The sequence below is a fragment of the Siphateles boraxobius genome, unplaced genomic scaffold, assembly GCF_051911475.1.
Source record: "Siphateles boraxobius isolate OS27281-9 unplaced genomic scaffold, OSU_SipBor_1 8, whole genome shotgun sequence".
In the NCBI taxonomy this organism is placed as follows: Eukaryota; Metazoa; Chordata; class Actinopteri; order Cypriniformes; family Leuciscidae; genus Siphateles; species Siphateles boraxobius.
In genome coordinates, this window is record NW_027509208.1 from 35655280 (window position 1) to 35675770 (window position 20491).

A 20491-nucleotide genomic window follows, 5' to 3' on the forward strand; every position below is an offset into this window, starting at 1 on the left:
AGTCAAGTAAACAGTCCAGGGTCAGGGCAGGCAGAGAAGGGTCAGCAACGATAAACAATCCACAGGTCAAACACAGAAATCAAACTCGGGGCAGATCAAGACTTCGCAGAGAAGTGGTGTGTGGAAGTGGCTTTTATGTGTGTGTAAATGAAGTGCAGGTGTGTGTGCAATCAGTGCAGTGCAGGTGTATGGTGTTTGGTGTAATCAGTCCAGAGAATGTTTTTATTGCCACAAGCCTGGCCATTTAATTGCTGATTGTCTTATGTTGAAACAAAAACATGTTACCGACAGCAAGTTTTATCTTTAGCTCATGATCATGATTTGTCAGGACATCTAGGGATTAAACAAAAATATCAATGGATTTTGAGACACTTCTTTGGCCTAGATTAAAAACTGATGTCACACAATTTTGCCGCACCTGCCGAACCTGCCAGATTACGGGTAAACTGAATCAATTAATCCATGTGCTCCACTCGTTCCCATCCCAGTCGTAGGGGAACCATTTAAACATGTTATCATTGATTGTGTCGGACGTCTGCCTTAGTCTAAGGCCGGGAATCAATTTTTGTTGACCGTAATATGTGCACTGCTACACGATTTCCTGAGGCGATTCCATTGAGAAAAATTACAGCGCCTGTTGTATTTAAAGCACAATTTTTTCCCACGTTTGGTCTACCGAAAATTGTGCAAACAGATCAAGGCACTAATTTTCTTTCAAAGCTTTGTTTCAAAAGTATTATCAACCTTTCATAGGATCACAAGCGCTTACCATCCGGAGAATCGCGGCGCTCTCGAGCGTTTTCACCAGACTTTGAAGTCAATGCTTAGGAAGTACTGCATGGATACGGGTAAGGATTGAGTTGAGGGTGTACCATTGGTATTGTATGCGATCAGAGAGGCAGTTCAGGAAAGCCTTGGATTCAGTCCTGCTGAGTTGGTATCCGTACACACTGTCAGGGGTCCTTTGAAAATGCTTACAGAAAATCTGTTGTCTTTTGAGTCTAGCCCTAAAGTGAGCATGTTGGATTATGTTAGTACATTTCGTGAACGGCTGCACAAAGCCTGTACCATGCTAAGAGATTAATTGGAGAGTACAAAAAAATAGGAAATGCCAATTCGATCGTAAATCTGTACAGTGCTTCTATAACAAGGGTGATCAGGTGTTGGTATTGCTGCCTATTGTGGGTTCTGCTTTATTAGGACAATATTTTTGACCTTATGAGTTAAGTAAACTGAGTAATACAGACTATGTAATCTGTACTCCTGAACAGAAAGAGAAAATCTTCTGTGTCATGTAAATATTTTAAAGACATATCACAACAGAGAATCTGTACAGACGTCCCGATCAAGCAACATGCGTATCGCGTGAACGCAATGAAAAGAGCTGTTATGAAAATGGAAGTCGACTATTTGTTTGGAACATGGACATGCTAAATTTAATTGTAGTCCTTTGAGCTCCCCGTTCTTGTTAGTGCCGAAGAGTGATGGTACTGCTAGATTTTGTACTGGCTACCGAAAAATACATGCGGTGACTGTGACAGACAACTTTCCGTTGCCATGCATGGAGGACTGTGTTGACAATCTCGGTTCAGCTTGGTATGTCACTAAATTAGATTTATTAAAGGGGTACTGGCAAGTGCCTCTTACATCCCGTGCTTCTGACATCTAGGCATTTGTAACACCCAATAGTTTTCTACAGTATTCCGTTATGGCTTTCGGCATGAACAATGCACCGAACACTTTTCAATGACTCATTAATGTTGTGCTGTCTGGAGTGCCAAAGTGGAATGCTTATTTAGACGATCTGGTGGTTTATTCCACCGATTGGTTAGAACATGTTTCTCTGCTGCGAACTGTGTTTGAACGTCTTGATCAAGCTTCACTGACCTTAAATTTGGCCAAATGTGAATTCGGCCAAGCAACTATCACGTACCTTGGAAAAGAAGTCGTCAAGGTCAAGTGCGCCCATTAGAAGCGATAGTAACAGCTATAGTGGAGTTCCCAGCTCCAACTAGATCATTAGAGATGGCTGGCTATTAAGGTAGCTTTTGTAAAAACTTTTCCACTATCACACACCCGTTGACTTCGCTCCTTAGCCCATCTCGATAATTTTTATGGTCAGATGAATGTCAGCATGTTTTTAATTAGATCAAAGCCCTTATGTGTAGCGCGCCTGTGTTGGCTGCGCCTGACTGCGCCTCACTGCGCCTCATTTTTTAAAATAAATAAATAAAATATATATTTTTTGTACATTACCCCATGAAAGTCTTACTTTACAGCCCATTATTCAAAATGTCTACCGTTCAGAATATTTCAATGCACTGAAATATCCAAAATATCACAATGTTAAATTATGACACAACAAAATAAAGTTAGAAGAAATTAGATTTTATTAGATAAAGAAAATATTAAATGTTCCTCATTGCAATTCACCAATCTTTGTGTGTTTGCATATAATAATATTATACCAAAATCCCTAGTATCGATTTTGGTATAATATTGAAAAAGCGTTAGCCTTCTTGTTTATATAAAAATCGTTTTTTGTTGTCAACTTTCTTATAATTAAGGTTTGAAATTCTCCAATTCTCCAAAGGTTCTCGAATTCGAGGAGAAATTAAAGCACCTTTACTGGAATGATGTTCTGCAGTCTGGTGATATAGAAAAAGGATTTGTTACTATGATGGATAGTTAATATGACTGAAAATGAATTTTGCTAAAATTTCTCTTACTCGAGTAAAGTACATCTGCCATGGTTAAATGAACAGCTCTGGATGCTAATGAAGCATGAAGCACAGAGACTTGGCATTAAAGGCGAGAAGGGTCTGACTGCAGAGCCGCAGAGCCATAGTTTCACCCCAGCAGTTTCATCCCAGCAGTTTTACCCGCGCATGCGCAGTTTCACTACAGGAGTTTTACCCGCGCATGTGAATATTGAGAAAGAGTTAGGGAGTTTTGTCTTCGAGTACGAGATGCATATTACGGCACTGGAAGGGAATAATTTCTCTAATTATTCTAAATGTTCATCTTGTTGTGACCAACATCACTGTCCGTTCTGCTTGATACATTATTATAAACCGTCCGGAGAAAGTCACCTCAAGCGCCATCTTCAATGAGCTATATGCACGGTCACTTCCTGGTTTTAGATAAGCCAGCTCAGTCATTTCCGGTCAACTGTCAAAAATCAGGCGGCCGTGAAGATGTCTTTCTACACTCGCTGCCTTCAGGATTTACAACATCAATGATGTACACCCCCTTATTCAGGAGAACTCGAAGGCTTCAAACAGTAAACGGGAAAAAGGATTTAAGTTGTACATATCCAGTTATATTCATGACTGTGAAGGTAAGTTATCGATTATCAATGCTACTGTTATGATGATGTCGTTTACGTGATAGATCGCTAGCAAACGTCCAAACAGTTAAGTTACTATAGTGTTTAACGTTATTTGTCAGCATTTAAATGTAGAATTACTTGTAGGTACTCTCCTGTGATTACCAGGCTCTACATATACAATAGTATGTTGTTAAATAACGTCAACAAATGCCACTATCGTTACTTAGCTGCTGTGCGTAACTTTTTGTTATTTTCAAAATGTACACAATCTATATGAGTGAGTACATCATGGATCCATTTTTCAGACCGTGTTTTTGTCTTATTCTGAATCACTACGTTACACCTATAATACGTGTTAATATTGGGACTAACCACTATGGACTGGAGGAAGTTAACTTAACGGCATAACGTTACCTGCGTGACTCGCCATAGACATAAACAGAGAGAAGTAGCTCCGGCTACAATGTTCTTCCGCAAGATGCATGCAGTACTGTTTATTAACCGCTAGAGTGCCAAAGTAAATGATGGACTCTTATCTGTATGACCATAAATAACAGTAGGCTATATTAAGATGTTTCCACTGCTGAGGAAACATCTAAGTGCATGTGTATTGATATTCCATGTATTGTAATTATTTTGTTTCTCAGTTTCTGACAAGAACGAGGCAGGAGAGGTTTCTGTGAGGGCAAGATGCTTCAGGTCTATGAGGGAAAATGAGGGACCACACAACTTGAGTCTAGGGGAATGAGATCAGACTCAATGTAATAAGATTTACAGTGTCTGCTTTCTGGGAATAAATTTATGTTTTTTTTGTTGTTGTTTTTTTTTTAATGCAGATAGTGATTGTAATAGACCACTGTTTGGACACAGGCTTACAGCCTACTGTTGCTGTCAGAACAGTAGTTCACTGGACCACTATACTAACTGCACACTGTGTATTCTAACAAGTATTTACACAGTAATTTATTACAAATATGACCTATTAAGATTCCCATAGAGTAGAGTTAGTTAGCTTGCCAACATTTGACACTGTAGCCCAAGGAAGGTTCAAACACTAGCTACAGTGTAAACCAACATAATTCAACTAATGATTATTTATTCCAGTAATAACAGTGCCTATGATTGCCTGAATCCTAAAACACAGGATATATTCAATTCAATATATCTGTTTTGTTTACAGGTTGTCCTCAAGCACACTAAACCTGTTGAGCTGGTGGCCTATCAGTGCTCATGTGTGGCAGGGCTTGCTCTATGTAATCATATTGCAGCATTGCTCTTCCAAACAGCACATTACAGCCAACAGGGAGCGGCAACTGTACCCCCGACTCACACCTGTACAGGGTCTGAGCAGCAATGGCACAAACCCAGGACCCAGGTGAGGCTGGTCAACACTATCACAATTAATTCATTGTTAATTTACACATTATAGTAGAATCCTACATATTGTGCTTTGTAACATAAGTTTTGTTCTTGTTCTCACATCAACTCCCAATAACACAGATAGTGCAGCATCTTTTCTTATGAGAATATGTAAATCATTGAGCTAAAGTAAACTAAATACAGCACAAAGCAGTCTTCCTAACATTGTCCTGGAAGCAGACACACTCTGTCACTTCAAATCTAGACTAAAAACACATCTCTTTGACCTAGCATACACATAACACGTTATAAACTTCTATAATTCAATGTTAGGCTGCATAGATTAGTTTAGCTGGAATCGGTAAGACTTCCCATTAATACTAATGAACTCGTGATATCATAAGAAGAATGGCATCTTAAAAGCGCTATATAAAGGAAGGTGACTTGACTTGACTTGACAAAGTAAATAAGTTATTATACAACATTTGTTTACAGGGCTTTAAGCCTGGTCCAACAAATGAAATGGTGGTTATTGTCAGCTAGGCCCAAGGATTGGCAGAAGGCATCAGGTAAGGTGTTGGAATGGGAAGTAGTTTCACTACATGCATGTATTGAAAATATGTTTTAAAATGTAAAATATTTTACAATAAAATATATATATTTTTAGACTGGTTTATGATCACTGTAATTGGCACATTACATTAACCTTTAATTAACATTGTGTATGTGTTTTATGTATGTTTTCAGGAGCAACCTGTATAAAGCTGCCTGTAACCTGACCTGTGGCCTTCCAGACATGTCAGTTCTACGAGTGAAGGATATTTACGAAGGCATTTCAAGAGAATCTGCACCTTTAATAGCCACCATGGGGATTTCAGGGGATGTGCCTTTAGTGGACAGTGCTTTTGAAAAAGTCCAAGAAGGGAGTTTACTCTCCTATCAACTTCCAGCATGGAGCCCACCAAAGACCTGTCTACATAGCACTGCACCACCACGACCATACTTACCCCTGGATGGCTACTGTCTTGGTACCACAGGGTGCTGTTTTGTGTTGACTCACCATCAGCAGCTGCACATTACTTCTCTAACAACAACAGAGGTCATGGCACACCAAATTGAGATAGGCACAAGACAATAAAGCACAATGAGGGAATGGCATTTATTGAGAAAGCCCAGTGTGACCTCCTCTAGATTCAGGTAACTATATTATACTGTGACCTTCAGCACATTTTGTTTTCTCATTTAAATACTAATTTATTGTCATCTCATATAAATACTAAAGTTGTTTTTATGTGTATCAATTTATATCTAGAGAAGTTTGCCATGTGAGAGGGCAGTCCTCAGCGGCAAGTCTAGCGGTGAGAATTTTGCGGTCAGGCTATCAGTCTGCAGAAATGAAGAGGGGCCTTCAGATGGAGCCCAAAGCTATTGAGGAGTACTGCTGCATTCAGGAGGTAAATCACTACCCTTGTGGTTTTATCATCCACCCCGATGCACCGTGGCTTGGCTCATCACCAGATGGGTTGGTGTACGACCCTAAAGCTGATCCTGTGTTTGGACTGGTAGAAGTGAAGTACCCAAATTTGAGAAGCTATGTGGACTGTGCCTACCTTAGGGTCTCTGATGGAGTGCTACAGCTCAAACAGTCTCACACTTAGTGAGGTGCAGGGCCAACTATTCATTTCCAGGATGAAGTGCTGTGATTTTGTTGCGTTTACTGAAGACGACATGTTAATACAAAGAATATACAGAGATGAGGGAGTCATTAAAACAATCAAGCAAAAGGTTGATTACTTTTACTTTTATCTTCCAACACTTTTGGCTTGAAACGTTTCAATATGTTCAATCAGTTTCCATCAATTTGTACATATTTTTTGGCCCATGTTTTATTTTGAACTGTTTCCACAAATTTACAGGATCAGTTGTTTAAATTACATTACTAAATTAAATTTTTCATATACCGGTACTGTACATGTTATTTGTTTGTATGTGTTCTGAATTTATACTTCATTAGTACTCTCTCTCTCTCTCTCTCTCTCTCTCTCTCTCTCTCTCTCTCTCTCTCTCTCTCTCTCTCTATCTCTCTCTCTCTCTGTGTGTGTGTGTGTGTGTGTGTGTGTGTGTGTGTGTGTGTGTGTGTGTGTGTGTGTGTGTGTGTGTGTGTGTGTGTGAATATGGGAAATTATTCAACTGTGTATATGGGCCAATCTACAGAATTGGTGCAAACTGCAGTCCCACAAACAAAAAACATTTAAGTATTCAAATTTTAGGTGTTTACTAAGATCCCTCTATTATCTATTGAATCCCCAAATAATATTCAAAATATCAGTAAGCTTAATATATATAAAATCATAATTTATTGATTGATTTATTTGTACACGTACATCAGCAGTGAAATGAAATTACAACACATCTGACTGCAAATTAACAAGTACTGAAAAGTTAAATACAATTAACAAAGAGTAAAAAACACAGAAATAATGTATAAACAATAACAGTAATTATAATAAAGTAAATCAGATTTTTAGTTAATAGATTTTAAGTTTAAATAGGAGATGAATGCTATATACAGATATTAAATCTGGGGGCGTGTTTAAGATTAATTTACAAGTATTAAGAGAGGATAAAAACAAGAGGCACTTCTACTTAGCCCAAGCTTTTACAAGTGGCCCACTCTGATAATTTAACAGTAGGCATGCAACTGCATAAAGCTGATTTATGTTACCAAACATGTTTAGGGGGATGACCGTATCAAATAATTTAAATTCCTTCAGTCTACGAATTAGGTGCTCAATGTGAACTCTGAGATGTGCAATAGATTGGGTCTCCCTGACCTCGTGCTTTGGCATCTGAGGTCTCCCAGCGAGGAATGCAGGCCTGTACACCTTACAGGGTACACAGTCATCCACAAGGAAGCCTCTGTCGACCATAATTGCCATATCTGGCCTAAGCAAAGTAAGAATACCTGACTCTACAAAGATCTGTTTGTCACTTACTGAGCTAGCAAAAAGGGAGGAAACAAAAGTTACAGTGCCATGGGGGGCCATGCCAATCATTCCCTCCAGGGTACAGTGAGACTTATAGTTAGAGTATACCTCACTCTGAAGTAAAGGGGAGGTGGGTGTTTGACACTGGAGCTCTGTGCAGTCCAGAATTGTGGTTGTGTCTGGGTAGTCTTCGAACTCTGATGGCAAGTGTTCCTTAATTTTGTCTTGAGTCATCCAAATGCATTGTGAACCAAGAACAGAGAACGTCTCAGGTTACGACTGTAACCTATGTTCCCTGAGAACAGGGAACGAGACAATACGTCAACGACGTTATGGGGGGACGCCTCAGGCGTGACAGGTGTCTGAAATCACTATCAAATCACGTCAATCATATTGACCGGCGACAGCCCGTGAATCATTAGCGTGAATGATTAACGTGCGACCTGGAAGTATAAAAGGGCGCCTTGCAAACATGACAAATCACCTTATCGTCTGAAGGGACTGTACGGTAGGCAAGCCCCGAGGCATGGCAGGGAGACGTATTGTCTCGTTCCCTGTTCTCAGGGAACATAGGTTACAGTCGTAACCTGAGACGTTCCCTTTCGAAGGGAACTCAACAATACGTCAACGACGTTATGGGGAACGATATACCAACGCCGCCATGCTAAGGGGAGTGCATGCCAAGTGGCAGTGACAACTGTCAGAACCAGCAACTTCAAATGAAACGCTAGAACCACTCACCCTCAGGTCACACTGGGCTGTCAGTGACAGCATTCCCTACGGTCATAGCCCAAGCTACAGCCTCACAGAAAAACCTTCATAAACATGGTTAAATGAAAGGTCTACCAGGGCAGGCTCCGGGCCTGAAACCTCAGCTTCCAATTAGAAGGGGTCCCTTCTAGGGAATGTGGCTAGGGAACCCAAGGGAACCCCAGCCAGTCACTATTCAGGGGAACGTACTCACCCCGAAATGCCACCAGGACGGCCTGACCTGGCGCCAGTACATAGACACTTAGTCTGGCCAAATCCTGTCTGTCTGAAGACAGAGCCTCTGGACAAATGCCTTAAGTAAGGCATCCAACCCGAGGGACTGCGAAGCTGGCAGATAACCACTCGGCCCGGATCTCAGAGACGGGATATCCCGGAGAGTATGACTCAGCATAGTGCTTTTCAACCCTTGCTAGCGAGGGGAGTTCTCTACTCGATCTATGGATCAACCCAGTGTCTGTGTTTCAAAACACTGAGGAGGCCTGTGAAGGCCTAAGGGCTGATCTAACTGGGAGGCCTCACGAGAGGCCTACGACCAACTGACCAGACTCAGGAAGCCGCATGCTCATAGAGACCCTCGGTGAGGGGAGCACAAGGTCTGCCTGGTAGGCAAACCAGGCTGTAGGCAGAAAAGGTTCCGGGAGGGAACCAATAGCAGAGAATGAACACTTTAGCGAGCCAGGGCGCAAGCTCGCCTTCAGCAGCTGCCTATTAAGGCTAGCTGAAACTGATAGCAAGTGACCACTAGCTTCATAAACCCAGCACCACTAGGGAACGTTACAGGGAGGCCCGGAGAGGCCTACTACCTGATAGCCAACGTAAGTGGGAATTCACCTTCAGGGAGGCCCGTGAGGCCTACTACCTGATAACCACAGTATGTGGGGTGCTCACCTTCAGGGAGGCCCAGAGAGGCCTACTACCTGATAACCACAGTATGTGAGATGCTCACCTTCAGAGAGGCCAAGAGAGGCCTACTACCTGATAACCACAGTACGTGGGAACTCACCTTCAGGGAGGCCCGGTGAGGCCTGCTACCTTACAACCACAGTATGTGGGGAACTCACCTTCAGGGAGGCCTGGTGAGGCCTACTACCTGGTAACCACTATCTATGGGAACTCACCTTCAGGGAGGCCTGGTGAGGCCTACTACCTGACCGTTCTCATTCCAGGAGGCCTGGAGGAGCCTACTACCTGATAATCACAGCATGTGGGAACTCACCTTCAGGGAGGCCTGGTGAGGCCTACTACCTGACAGCCACAATATTTGGGAGCTCACATTCAGGGAGGCCCAGAGAGGCCTACTACCTGATAACCACAGTATGTGAGATGCTCACCTTCAGAGAGGCCAAGAGAGGCCTACTACCTGATAACCACAGTACGTGGGAACTCACCTTAAGGGAGGCCCGGTGAGGCCTGCTACCTTACAACCACAGTATGTGGGGAGCTCACCTTCAGGGAGGCCTGGTGAGGCCTACTACCTGGTAACCACTATCTGTGGGAACTCGCCTTCAGGGAGGCCTGGTGAGGCCTACTACCTGACCGTTCTCATTCAAGGAGGCCTGGAGGAGCCTACTACCTGATAATCACAGCATGTGGGAACTCACCTTCAGGGAGGCCTGGTGAGGCCTACTACCTGACAGCCACAATATTTGGGAGCTCACATTCAGGGAGGCCCAGAGAGGCCTACTACCTGATAGCCAACGTAAGTGGGAATTCGCCTTCAGGGTGGCCGGGTGAGGCCTACTAACTGATAACCATCTTAAGTGGGAATTCACCTTCAGGGAGGCCTGAGTGGCCTACTACCTGATAACCACTGGTAGCTTTGAGCCCTGAGTCAGGGTGATAGTATAAGGTGGCCTGCTAAGGCCAGTCAGCTGGGGACTCGCCTATCAGGGAGGCCTGGTCGGGCCTACTAGCTAATAGCAAGTCATATTCTGCCATAAAGTACACTGTTGGAAACCATACTACACAGCATAATTTACTAATGGGCTTCCAGTAGCGCTATAAGGTATGTCCCACAATGTTGGGACTCACCTCCGAGGAGGCCTGTTTAAGGCCTACTACCCATCAGTGAGTCAACTGCCCGAACCACCAAGGCCAACCACGTAAAGTGAGCTGGCCTACAGTGCCCTCTGGGGGGCTGTCCAATCAAGGAGGCCTGCTGAGGCCTACTACCTAATGGCGCAGCCTTCGTTGGCAGAAAAACTGTTTACACAGCGCCTACAGCATCCTGGTGCCTAATCACATTGCCCATGGCAGTGTACTCCGCAAGAAAGCTAGCACCCTTAAAACAAGGGGAGTACAACATACGCCACTCTGCCTCAACGGAGGCCCCAGTTAGTCAGGGGCCTACCATCTATGCATGGGCGTCAGCTCAGGGCAATGCTCTGGCTTCAGGGGAGCGTACTTCGACCAAAGAAGAAGTGAAGCTTACTTCATACTCGACCCGAGCCATAGTGGTGCGAGGTAGGATAAAACAGAACTGGGAGTGAAGTGCTCAGACCTACCCTGTATCACAGGGGAATACTCACACCTCACCCTGAGGTTACCAGGGTGCGGGCCTGCCAGCGGCTCTAGGGGTGACAGAAATGTATCTGTGCCCAACCTAGGGGAGTGGGGCTTGAATGAAAGCCAACCACCTACAACCTAGCGCTCGAGCAGTAGCTCAGCGAGGTGAGTGAAGCCTAAACTGGCGGCCTAAATCCGTAGGCCAGTTCTGCATGGCAGGGTCGGGCAGGAAACCCAGTCTTCCTCGTGAAGCGAAAGACGGCCTAACCCTGCTCAATAAAGACATATATACCACGGAGGCCTGTTTGAGGCCTACCATGTCCTTACAAACCATCCTCTGCACCACGCTGCATTACTCTAGTCACCCCAGAATGCAGAGAAGGGGGCGGGCCTTGGCCTAACGACTCCCACGGGAGGAGGCTGTTTATACAGGGATGCTAGAAACCAACATTCACAAAGTGAAGGGTCAGAGGAAGAAATGCTAAATTTTTTAGCAGAGCGCCTCTATTATCCCTGGCACAGCCTAGGCCAGCTACAGAGGTGGCCCTGGTGAGGGCCAGCCTGCAAGCATAGATCAATCTGAGGGCTCGGAGGAGCCACAGCCTTACTAAAGAATATAGTCTGTATTATTCCATACAAAGGGCTGCAGAATCGCTCAGCCTAATGAAACCCAAACAGAGCTCAAGGGGCGAAATACTCAGGAAGAAGTCAACGGACCCGTGGGCCGGACATAAGATCTATCTGAAGCTCTAGCGTCAGTCAACACTCTTAGTAAAAAATTCTAAGAGAGAGACCAACTACTCTACCCTGAGGTGGCTAACAGCCCGAAGGCTAACATAGTTATCGTTCTGGCCACCTAACGGGGAACTTCAGGGCCCTAATGATCCAGGAAACTTCTCTTACCTTATTACCTTGACATGACCCCATAGCTCTATACAGGGAACGAGGTCTGTAGAGAGATACATCTCGGAATTTTAATTCACAAAAAAAAAATTACTCTTAAAAGACCAGTCAGCTCACCTGCGGCGTGCGGAGTGAAGACTCGCCAGATAGTTCTTTATGACCCTGGGGTCCACCACTTTACATGCCTGAAAGAGGCGTTTCTACTAGCCAAGCCTAGGCGGGCCATTGGAACATCGTTCTTATCATAGGCCCAGCCCCAGGCCTGATGTAATGAACGTCTGGGGAGTCAGAAGAGAGGAGAGGGCTGGATTTCTTTTTAATGAAGCCCTCCGGGGAGATTATCCATCAGCGACACTGTGTGCGCTTGTGCTGGATAACCTCCCTCAGATCCCTCTTCTTGCGGGAGTCACGCCTCTTCTGCGCCCTGTTCCTCCACGGAGGGGGCGCACGAGAGGCGACACTGGCTCTCTGGCCCTGTCTACGGTCCTCGGACCGTGAAGGGCCAGGCCCTCCCGCCTGCCTGGGTGTGGAACCGGATCTCAGCGGTATGCAGGATCCTGCAGCAGGTCGGCCTGGTATGCCTGCAGCACCGCCATAGTGTGCAGGGAAGCACCAGCCTGAACCGCTGTCGTGTATGCTCTGCCATTCAAACGTGCTGTTGACTTTAGCGGTTTGGATGGCAGGGTTGGAGCTCTCAGTGTCGACGCCTGCCCAGACACGAGATAGTTCGCAAACGACTCGTCAAATGGGCGGCATCGACACATACCCATGCTCTGCGATCCCCTCAACATCAGCGAAATTAACCCGCTGATGTCGGTGAATACGGGCAGAGTATGGGCTCTTCCATGCCCTCTCGATCTCCGTGTGAAGATCAGGAAGGAATGGAAGGCTCACCTGAGCTGGTGGTGTATGGCAGGGGAGAAACCGATCGCCAAGCCTACCGCGAGCGGTCTCTCCTCTAGCGCGTCGCCATGGCAGCTACAGCCTGTTGGCGGCGCGCTCCACAACATCCACCAGGTCTGCATACACGGGGCAGGGTGGCTGAGAGGGTTCAGGATCTACCTGATTATAAACCTCCTCAGCCATCTCCTGCTCGTCCTGAAGAGCAGCAACTGCAGGAAACCCTTGGTGCCTGCAGTTCGCCCTCGTCAGCCGTTGAATCATTTGAGAGGTTTACAGGACTCTCAAGATGATCGATGAGCTCTATCTGGAAGCCCATGATGCAAGTCGCCGCTCTGCCTCGGCACGAGCGGGACCACGCGGACCAGACGTTGAACCCCCTTCACTCGAGAAGAGGGCCAGACGAGAGCGGAGCGTTTTAAGAGAAAAACGCTCACAGTTCACACAGAGGATTCCCTCGAGAACCTCTCATGCGCGCTCTTCTCCCAGGCAGGAAAAAACACACTCGTGCGCTGTACATTTCATTTTCTTACCGTTTCATTGAGTAGCATTTTCAAACAGACAGTCCCTGAAGACGATGAGATGATTTGTCATGTTTGCAAGGCGCCCTTTTATACTTCCAGGTCGCACGTTAATCATTCACGCTAATGATTCACGGGCTGTCGCCGGTCAATATGATTGACGTGATTTGATAGTGATTTCAGACACCTGTCACGCCTGAGGCGTCCCCCCATAACGTCGTTGACGTATTGTTGAGTTCCCTTCGAAAGGGAACAAAAAATTGCTCCAGGTCAGAATGATTCTGCTGACAGTAGACTGATGCACCCCATACCGCTCAGCGAGGTCCCTCTGCTTCAGACCAAGGGCAAGGTAGTTGAGGAAGAGGAACAGTTCATCTATTGCCTGTAAGGACTGAAAGATCACAACACAATTACATGTATATGTATATGCATTTGTCAATACTGGTAGGTGTACAGTACAGTTACAACAACATACATCTGATGGTGTTGAATTTATTTCCATTCATTCTACATTCAGTTCTAAAAGTGCTAGTGTTGATCATAAGGTGAACAAGGAGCCCAACCATGTATTGAACAAGTGTATGATTGGATGCATAATTTCTGTAGCCGTAGAGTTTGGTCATAATAGCACAGACCTACCATGGAAGCACTTTGCTTTTCAGATTTGATGTTTGCAGTTCCTATTCTGGTAACCCGAACCATGAATTTCAGTGATGGTTCAATGACCTGCCAAAACCGCATCAGATGATCATAAGATGAAAACCTGTAAATAGTCAAAATGTCAAAATGTCAAAGCATTGACATTTCTTGCATTTAGCACCATACATGTTATTACATTTACAGGTTCTTATTTCGACAGTCCACATCAATTTGTCAAAGGTCAAAGGTGAACCTGAAGTAGGAAGTAACTTGCACTGGTCTATTTGACATGCTGATTTTATTTAATTTTCAATGTTTTTGGTTTGGACAACCGAGTGAAAAAAAAAAAACCTAAACCAAAATATATTTAAAATATATTTATTTCATACTAGGTATACTACAAATCGATACTGACACAATGCTTGAAGCTTACTGATATAAATATTATAATTAAACTTTATTTGGAGTACTTCTTTATTGCATCTTAATATTAAGCCTTAAAAGTGTTTTCATATCACTATTAGTAAAGATAGTATGATCACTGTATAATATCAGTCTTTAAATGCAAGATATTTAAAGTGTTCCTACAGTATAATGGCTTTTTATTAAATTAAATATGTCTAAGTTACATACCTGGTGTAGAAACGGATGTCACTGTCAGAACCTGCAAATCGATGTAGCCCAAAACGCTGTTTGAGTGACAGCTGTTCCAGCTGCTGCCTCACATGGACGATTTCTTCGCGAAGACTTTCGTTTTCTTCCAGAACCAAGTCAACAAACGCGGGCTGTGGTGCTGTGCTGTAATTGTGGTCGTTGGTAGATATACGTTCAGAATATTCCCCAGTTTCCATACTCTCTGGTCTCGTTCTCCTTTCCCAAACCCCAAGCCTTCTCTCTCCAAGAGAGTAATTATTCCAAGGGAACAGAACAGGTGCGGCCTGTTCTCTTCAGCTTTCGCCTCCTCCCGACAACGGCAGGCTCGTCGAGCTCTTCTGCCACAAAGTGCCGACTGCACAACCGTGTATGGTGAGATATAATTAAATTGTCTCTTCTTATATTAATTATCTATTTCTTTCTCTGTTGTACATCGGAAGGGAAAGTATGAAAACTAATGGATGAATTAAATTTCGCTGAGGACAAACACTGAGGGACACAACAGTGCTCAGCTGACGTCCCCTCACAACGCTGAAATTTAAACGCCTTTTTCAATTCGTTAACCTAAGTTATTATAACTTATTTTCACATATTCAATTAATAAAACATTAAATAAATAACTTCTAGTTCTAACTTTGTCTATTAATAATACTAGAGTCTCAATGAATTATTACCTCACGGATTTAAAGGTGCCGCCCACTAACCTAAAAGTAGGCTACCACAACATCAAATGAAGTTCCACCGGAAGTTTACGAGCTGGCTTATCTTTATGCGGAAGTTATCGCCACGTTATCGACCAGGCAGAACAATCCTTCCAACCACTATAGATAGATTCTCAAATAGCTTACCTGATCTATCTCAGCTCATCAGTGAACCCAAACAAACAGATGAACTAGAGATGAACAGATGAACTAGAGGAAATGACTAGCAGTTTGAGCACCATTTTCTCTAGTAGACTAGAAATTGTTGCACCAATTAGATTAAAAAAGGTTAGAGAGAAAACGTCTCGGTTACGTATGTAACCCTCGTTCCCTGAGTAGGGAACGGAGACGTTACGTCGGATGATGACGAATGGGGTTTCGCTTAGAACACCTATCGACTTCGAGTATTACAAAACGAGCCAATGGCAAAGAAATGCCATGGGTCTGCGGAATTTGCATGGCGTAACTCCGCCCCACCTCGTGGGTATAAAAGGAGGAAGCCGGCAACAAGCAGATATGTTTCTTCGCTGAGGAGCCAAGACTGAGCTCAGGCGATCCCCGCGGTACAGCGTAAAGTGGCAGGCAGACGTAACGTCTCCGTTCCCTACTCAGGGAACGAGGGTTACATACGTAACCGAGACGTTCCCTTTCGTTGTCACTCCGAGTTACGTCGGATGACGACGAATGGGGTTACCAGTCTAATCACGCCACCTTCTCAGCTGTCTTCCAGTGCCCTGCGTAAATCTGAGATCCCTGTTGTGAGACTGGCACGGACGAAGGACTCCTATATAGCACAGGAAACCAAGGTACACTGGGGAGCATATCCCAAGTTCAGGGGAAATATGCAATTACTGCCAATCCAGAGGGGGGGACTTAGAGAATACACATGTGACCCGAAGGAGACATGGAGAACACTGGGGTGTCCAGCCGCAGGTGGAATATTTCAACCCCAGGGGTGGCAAGGTGACTTGCCAAGGGAAAGACACATGCTCAAGAGGCTTACAGTGGAAATACACATGTGGGGGTCGCTCAGGGGAGGGACCATGCACACGGGAGGCACCTAGCCGACGCACAGGCAATAGACACTGGCGCCAACGTCAGGAGTGCTGGAGGAACTCAGGGCTTTCGGGGAAGCTCACCTGAGGAGAATATTGCACGTATCCAGTCCGTGGAGTGGAATGGCTAGCAAGCGAAGACACCTGAGTGGGTCCAGTACTAGCCGGTTGAAGCGAGTACATGAGAGGACACTGGCTCCACTCGGAGATTGTAGAATCTGGCGAATGTGTTAGGTGTCGCCCAGCCTGCAGCTCTGCAGATGTCTGTTAGCGAGGCGCCATACGCTAGAGCCCAAGAGGATGCCACACTCCGGGTGGAGTGGGCAGTCACACCAAGGGGGCATGGTCGACCCTGCTGCTGGTATGCCAAAGCAATGGCGTCCACTATCCAGTGAGACAACCTTTGCTTGGAGAGAGCCTTTCCCTTCAGCTTCCCACCATAACAGACAAAGAGCTGGTCAGAGGTCCTGAAACACTGCGTCCTGTCTACATAGGCGCGGAGGGCGCGTACTGGACAGAGCAGTGCCAAGGCTGGGTCTGCCTCCTCCGGGGGCAGCGCTTGCAGGTTCACCACCTGGTCCCGGAAGGGAGTGGTAGGAACCTTGGGCACATATCCAGGCCGGGGTCTCAGGATCACGTGAGAGTAAGCCGGCCCAAATTCCAGGCACGCTTCGTCAACGGAGAAAGCGTGCAGGTCCCCCACCCTCTTGATGGAGGCCAATGCAACCAGGAGCGCTGTCTTCATAGACAGGAACTTAAGCTCCACTGATTGCAACGGCTCAAAGGGAGCACTCCGCAGGGCAGTTAGAACCACTGAGAGGTCCCAAGAGGGAACGAGAGGAGGGCGAGGAGGATTCAGTCTCCTCGCTCCTCTCAGGAACCTGATGATCAGGTCGTGCCTTCCAACAGACTTACCTTCGACCAGGTCATGGTGTGCGGCAATAGCGGCAACATAGACTTTCAGGGTAGAGGGAGACAGCCTTCGCTCCAGCCTATCTTGAAGGAAGGAAAGCACGACACTAATCGAACATCTCCGGGGGTCTTCTCGGTGAGAAGAGCACCAGTTGTCGAAGAGGTTCCACTTCAACGCATAGACGTGTCTCATGGACGACGCTCTAGCGGAAGTGATGGTAGCCGCCACCGCTGGTGGTAGGGTACTCAAACCTGCCTCGTCCCGTCCAGGAGCCACACGTGGAGGTACCAGAGATCGGGACGAGGGTGCCATAGGGTGCCCCGTCCCTGAGAAAGGAGGTCCTTCCTCAGGGGAATCGGCCAAGGAGGTGCTGTCGCGAGGAGTACTAGTTCGGAGAACCAGGTCCGGGCGGGCCAGTATGGCGCGACCAGAATGACCTGCTCCTCGTCCGCCCTGACCTTGCGCGGGGTCTGCGCAAGAAGGCTCACTGGGTGAAACGCATATTTGCGGCCCCGCAGCCAGCTGTGCGCCAGTGCATCCGTGCCGAGCATGCCCTCGGTCAGGGAATAATACAGGTTGAGTCGTGAGAGGCAAACAGATCTAACTGCGCGCCCCCGAACTGGTCCCAAATCAGCTGAACCGACTGGGGATGGAGTCGCCAATCTCCCGGGAGGGGCTGAAGCCGTGAGAGCTCGTCGGCTGCACAGTTCAGGGCTCCGGGGATATAAATGGCATGAAGCGACCTCAGATGCTTCTGACTCCATATGAGGAGGTGGCGGGCGAGTTGCGACATACGGCGGCAGCGTAGACCACCTTGATGGTTGATGTACGCTACAGTGGTCTGAACGGACTAGTACGTGTTGGTTCTTGAGCATGGCCCGGAAGCGGCGCAAAGCAAGACGTACGGCCAGCAACTCGAGGAAATTGACGTGCCAGAGGCGTCGGGGTCCTGTCCAGGAGCCCGCGGCAGCACGTCCATTGCACATGGCACCCCAGCCCGTGGAGGAGGCATCTGTCGTTACAACAACATGCCGCAAAGCTCGTTCCAGGGGCACTCCGGCCCGTAGAAAACTGAGGTTCGACCACGGGGTGAAGGTCTGACGGCAGGTCGGAGTAACTGGTACTCGGAGGGTGCCGTGTTGCCATGCCCACCTCAGGACTCAGTCGCGGAGCCAAAGCTGAAGCGGTCTCATATGAAGCAATCTGCAGCGGCGAACCGCGGCTGCAGATGCCATATGTCCCAGGAGCCTCTGAAGAAACTTCAGTGGAACCGCACTCTTGCGCTTGATAGTCTCAGGCAAGTCAGCAATGGCTGAGTGGAGAAGGCGACCAAGTCCAAACCGAGAAAAGAGCTCCTCTGCACGGGGCAAAGTTTACTCCTTCCCCGGTTGACCCGAAGGCCCAGACGAGCTAGCACTGGGTCCCTGTATTCGCAAACCTGGTCTCAGGAGTGAGCTTAAGACAGCCAGTCACCGAGATAGTTCAGGATGCGAACCCCGTGGAGGAACAAAGGCAGCCTCAACAACCTTGTGAAGGCGCGAAGAGACAGGGCTAGCCCGAATGGGAAAACAGCGTACTGATATGCGCGTGCCCTGACAGCAAACCGTAGGTATGGTCTGAGTCGAAGGAGAACGGAGACATAAAAGTAGGCGTCCTTCAGGTCGATCGCTGCAAACCAATCCTGTGGCCGCACACATTCAGAAATGCGTTTCGCCAGGAGCATCTTGAACGGCAGCCTGTGAAGGGAGCGGTTCGGACCAGGATTGGCCGTAACCCACCAGACTTCTCCGGGACAATGAGGTAGGGGCTGTACACCCGGACCTCCTTTCGGCTGGAGGGACAGTCTCAATCGCACCCTTCGCCAGTAGGGTAGCAACCTCCGCTCTCATGATAGGGCATAGCCATCGACCAAAGTGGAGCGGACTCCCCTGAAGTGGGGAGGAGACCGTGCGAACTGAATCGCATAGCCGAGCCGATGGTTCGCACGACCCAGCGGAACAGATAGGGAAGCTCTAGGCAGGCTCCCAACTGTGCCAGCGGCGTCGAGAACCACAGACGTCCCCCCGGTGGTGCAGCGAAGCGGAATGACCGGCCCAGACGTGGACGGCATAGCGGCCCGGTGTGGGGGCAAGGTCAAACCGCACCCTGACAGAGGAGGCCAGGGAAGGACCAGCGTTCCACGGGGGCCTGCTCTGTCAAGGGTCTGGCGACAGAGGGGGACAGGGGCGAAGCGGTCGTGGACGGCACGCCGTGTCAACCACCTCCGGGACAGAGGGGGACGAGGAGAGCACGGCATGTGGGCGGCGCTCTGTGACGTCCGAACTCTCTGTGCTCAGAGACGGGAGAGTCAGTTCTTTGGAGAATAAGGATTCTTCCCCGGCCCTCACCCGGGGAAAGGAGTGGTCCTGCTACCAGCTCCTGGAAAGAACTGAGTCCCATCTCTGAGGAGCCCATCCCAAGAGCGCCGCTTAACCCGGCGTGTAGCGGGGGGCGGGGCTGGAGAGGACTGTTTTGGCGTCCGACCGCGGCCTCCAGAGCCGGCCCGGCTGAGCGGGCGGGGTGGGAGCCGCGGGGGGGGCGCCCTCGGCGGTGGGCAGACCGAGGGATCTGAGCGGACGGCGGGGCCGTCGGGACAGAGTCAACCTCAGTCTGCTCCATCCCCGAGGAGCCCGTCTCAGGAGCGCCGCTTAACCCGGCGTGTAGCGGGGGGCGGGGCTGGAGAGGGGCTGTGGCGTCCGCCCGCGGCCCCCAGAGCCGGCCCGGGTTAACGGGCGGGGTGGGAGCCGTGGGAGGGCGCCTTCGGCGGTGGGCAGACCGAGGGATCTGGGCGGACGGCGGGGCCGTCGGGACAGAATCAACGTCAGTCTGCTCATGAGCGGCTGAGAGCTGTTGGTCAAGCCCTCAACCGCACCGCCGGAGAGGCCGACCTGGAATATGGGAATGTCGGACGGACGGGTCCGCGCGACATCCAGCACATCAGACAGGTTCAGCCACAGAATGGAGAGCATCACCTGACCCAGGGAGCGTACGGCCACTTTCGTCGCTCGGAGAGCAAGGTCAGTGACGGCGCGCAGCTCAGTGAAGAGCCCTGGGTCAGTCCCGCCCTCGTGCAGGTCCATGAGCATTTGGGTCAGGTGGACCAGCAGAATGACCATGGCATGCAGTGAGGCGGCTGCCAGTCCCGTGGCACTATAGGATCTCGCCACAAGCGTAGACGAAAAACTACAGGCCACGGGCGGGTGCTTAGGATTG

General features: G+C 47.8%; 1 long non-coding RNA gene across 1 annotated transcript; it reads left to right on the forward strand.

Annotated features, from left to right (window-relative positions):
* The first annotated feature begins 3287 nt into the window (after positions 1–3287).
* Positions 3288–6263, forward strand: LOC143728942 (uncharacterized). Its single transcript, XR_013199925.1, has 5 exons — positions 3288–3340; positions 4512–4706; positions 5186–5259; positions 5438–5887; positions 6003–6263. It is a non-coding gene; the product is annotated as an uncharacterized LOC143728942 (long non-coding RNA).
* The last annotated feature ends 14228 nt before the right edge of the window (positions 6264–20491 follow it).